At 31.8% G+C, this 4,093-nt stretch overlaps 1 non-coding gene across 1 annotated transcript; it reads left to right on the forward strand.

Moving 5' to 3' along the window:
- The first annotated feature begins 1,604 nt into the window (after window positions 1–1,604).
- Window positions 1,605–1,710, forward strand: LOC128036413 (small nucleolar RNA R71). The gene has a single exon (XR_008193210.1). It is a non-coding gene; the product is annotated as a small nucleolar RNA R71 (small nucleolar RNA).
- The last annotated feature ends 2,383 nt before the right edge of the window (window positions 1,711–4,093 follow it).

Below are 4,093 nucleotides of genomic sequence, written 5' to 3' on the forward strand. Positions count from 1 at the left end.
ATTCAATGCATATAACCCTTAACTTTTCATTAATTACACATTTTCCCAAAACTTTTATAACTTTTGCAATTAAGTTCTCTAACTTGAAAACCATCAAATTGACCATTTTTCCAAGAATCAAACTATAGCCAAATATTCTAGGCCCTTAAACAGTCCCTATCATCCATCAAACTCATTATAAAACCTTGAAATTTTGACATTTTAATAATTTAATCTTTAAATCAAAATATAACAAAAATCACTTTACAAAACAACCAAATATCACAATCAAAGCTTCAAAAATATAATTTATCAACACAAACAGCCAAGATTCATTAATGGTAACTTCCTCAATTTTTAACAGATTCAAAAACGAAGGTAAGGGTTGGTTGGACCTAGTTGCAACGATTTCAAAAACATAAAAATCATTAAAATGGGGACAAAAATACATACCATGCATGATGAAAATCAAAACCAAAGCTTCCCCCCTCTAATGGTGATTTTGGCCAAGGAAGAAGAAAATGAAAAAGATGATAGGTTTTTTTCATCTTTTGTTTAATTAACAATTAACTTAATTATCAAATTACTTATTTAACATTTAAAAATTATCATAATTACATTAAAACCTATCCATGTACATCCACTATCATCATATATGGTATAATTACCATTCAAGCCCGTTAACTTTCATTTCTAAAGCCATTTGACCCTTTTAACTAATAGAACTCAACTTTTACACTTTTACGATTTAGTCCTTTTTACTTAATTAACTACTTAAACATCAAAATTTCTTAACAAAATTTTAATACGACCTTAATATATTCCCGCAAATATTAAATAAATAATAAAGTAGTAATTTAATCATTGGAATTGTGGTCCCAAAACCATTATTCTGATATCATTGAAAACGAGTTATTATAGCTTGGGATTCTAGTACCAGTCTGTCTTTTAATGTCTCCCATCATGTTCATTAATTGGCTTATTTGATCTTTGAGCTTAGACAATGTTTTTGTCATACTGGTACACTAAGATTGCATTTGTTTCACTTTTGTCCTCATTGACTGCATCTCACCCTTAATCCGATCAAGCGTTGACCACATATAGTATGGTCCTTCATGTTGGCCCTTTCTTGAGGCTTCTGTAAATAAGGAGGTTGATAATTAGAATTTTTAACTCGGTTAGAATTACTACCTCCTCCCTGGTTTCTGTCCCATTTCAGGTTTGGGTGATCTCTCCATTTAGGATTATAAATATTTGAATAAGGGTTTCCACCCCTATTCCCAATGTAGTTCACGCCCTCGGTAGGATTATTGATGTAATTGAAGAGAGGTTTATGTCCTCTATATATTCATGATGCACTGGATAAGGATTATATATGGTTTAGCCTATCCACTATCTGTTGATATCTACCATCCTCTTGGACAACTTTGATTAAAGATGGCTTCTGACCATATATGTTTTCTTTAGTTGGCCATTGGAAGGAATTTATTACCATGTTCTTTATCAATTCATATGCGTCTTTGTATGTCTTGCTCATTAGGGCTCCTTCTATGGCTCCATCTAGTCTTGATCGTGCGTGTGCAACCAACCTGTTGTAGAACATTTGCAGTCTTAGCCACTCAGGTAATCCATGGTGTAGGCATATCTAAATTACTGTTTTAAAACATTCCCAACCTTCGTGAAAACTTTCTCCTTTTAATTGTTTAAAACTTGTGATTTCCCTTCTTAATTGGACCGTTATGCTGATAGGGAAGAATTTTTGAAAGAATTTTCCAACGAGTTAATCCCATATCGTGATAGATCCTAGTGTCTATAACTGTAACCAAGAGAAAGTGTTATCTATTAATGAGAAGGGGAACAACCAAAGACGAATAGCATCATCGGTGCCTTTGAACTGCAAATTGTTCTGCATTATTACTGGTTTGATTTTAAAATTATGACCTGTGATGGTTGGCCTTGTTATACTTCCTTGAACCATCTCCAAACTTGGTAGCATGTAGTCCCTTAGGGTTTTTTCATTGTGTGCCAAAGGTATATTTGCGAGTAGTTGTGGTGGTCATGGTAAATCTTCTAGGTTATTTTTGTTAATTTCGTTGAACAACAAATTGTCTCAGGGAGGTATATTGCCTGCAACAGGTGGTGGGTTATGCATTTGTTGTTGCTACTGTTGTTGTTGACGATTCCTACAAATTATTCTTTCTGGATCGGTGGTTGGCTTTGTAGGCATTCCCTTACTGTGAGTCGTACACTGAAATCAAAAAGCAAAATAATGGCGTTAGTAAAAATAAAGTAAAAATCATATCTATAATTTAAAATTTTCCTAATTATTCTAATAAATGCAAAAATTAAAATCAATCTAGTGACGTTTCCTCCCACGTAATGGCGCCAACAACTTGACCGCCTCCAAACGTACCAACGTCTAAAGTAAGAATACTGCACAAAAGATATAGAATAAAGTAGTGTCCGCAAGTATACAAGTCAGGATGTAATATAGTTACAACGAAGTAGATAAGTACTCCGAAGATCGTACCCAAGGAAGGCTAGCACTAAATTAATTCTAACCTAGGCACAAATATATCTAATTAGTAATTTAAATAAATTATAGATAATAAAATAGAAATAAAAAAAACCTATAAAGAACTTCGGAAAACTTAATTTATAAACTCAAATCAATTCTAGACATGAGTGATTAGCTTGCTTTGGTGATCATAACTAATTCCAATTTCGAGTTTTTACTCAATCAACTAGTCATTACCTTAGCAAGATCTGTAACAGCCCGATTTTTGTTAAATCAGAACAGTGGTTTTGGAACCATAAATCTGAGGTCAAAAAATTATTTTAATATTATTTTTGGTATTTATAACATGTGAATATATATGTGTGAAAGTTTTGTAAAGAAATTTTACTGTTTGAATGCTTAATTCGGTAAAAAGGACTAAATCGCGTAAAGTGTAAAAGTTGTGTTCTATAAGCTAAAGGTGTCTAATAGCTATAGAACATTAAATTAAAGGCCATTAAGTAGTAAATAGGAAATTTTTAAGTTAGTGGATGATAGTGGAGTGGCATTTAGTGTAATTACTAATGTTTTTAATGGTTAAATAAGTAAATTAGTAAATAAATGATAAATTAAGTAAAATTAAGTAAATGTATCATCTTTTTCCATCTTCTTCAGTCGAATAGCCAAAAAAAAGAATCCAATTTTTCTCTTTAGGGTTCTGAACTCACATAGTTTGATTAAGGTATGGTTTGAGCTCGATTTTTGATAATTTTTACGTTTTTGAGATCGTTGCTTCGTATTCTAGCTAGCCCATGCCTAAATTTTTGGATTGGTTGATGAATTTGTGAGTTCCCATTGATGATCACTTGATATTTTTGTTTTTTATGATGTAAAATAAATAGTTGATGTTAGATTATCATGTTTTACTAAGTAATTTTTGACAAAAATGTCAAATAGGGATTGAATTGATAAATGTGTAAATTGAGTGGTTGAATTGTGAAATAAATGCAAATTTTGGGCTGCTAGGGACCTCTAATAAATTCGGCTAAGCATGGGTGTATTGAAATTTTGTGTAATTTGTGATTTTGTAAAATAGGGACTAAATTGAATAAATGTGAAACTTTAGGGGCAAAAGTGAAAAATGTCCAAATAGATATTTTTGAATGAAATTGAATGAATAGGTGATTAAATGAGCTAAATTTGAATTCATATAGATCAAGAAAGAAAGAAATCAGATTTAGATCGGGGGATATCGAAAGTTGACGAGTAGTCGATTCGATCTGTTTATCATATATACGAGGTAAGTTCATATGCAAATAAATGCCTTTAAATTGATTTATATATTTTTATTTGTTATTGAATTGCTTTGGATGCTGAATATTTGAATACGAGAAAGTATCAATTGAATTACGACGTCTGAAAGCCCTGTATGAACCATAAGAATAGTATAGGATACGTATGTCATGACATTAGGATTCCAAGGTGTCGTTTCGTGTAAGACCATGCCTAGGACATTGGCATTGTATATGATTTTATGTAAGACCCTGTCTGGGATAGTGGCATCGATATATTAATAACATTTAAGACCATATCTGGGATATGGCATTGTACAAGCTT

Source organism: Gossypium raimondii, chromosome 13 (assembly GCF_025698545.1).
Source record: "Gossypium raimondii isolate GPD5lz chromosome 13, ASM2569854v1, whole genome shotgun sequence".
Lineage (NCBI taxonomy): Eukaryota > Viridiplantae > Streptophyta > Magnoliopsida > Malvales > Malvaceae > Gossypium > Gossypium raimondii.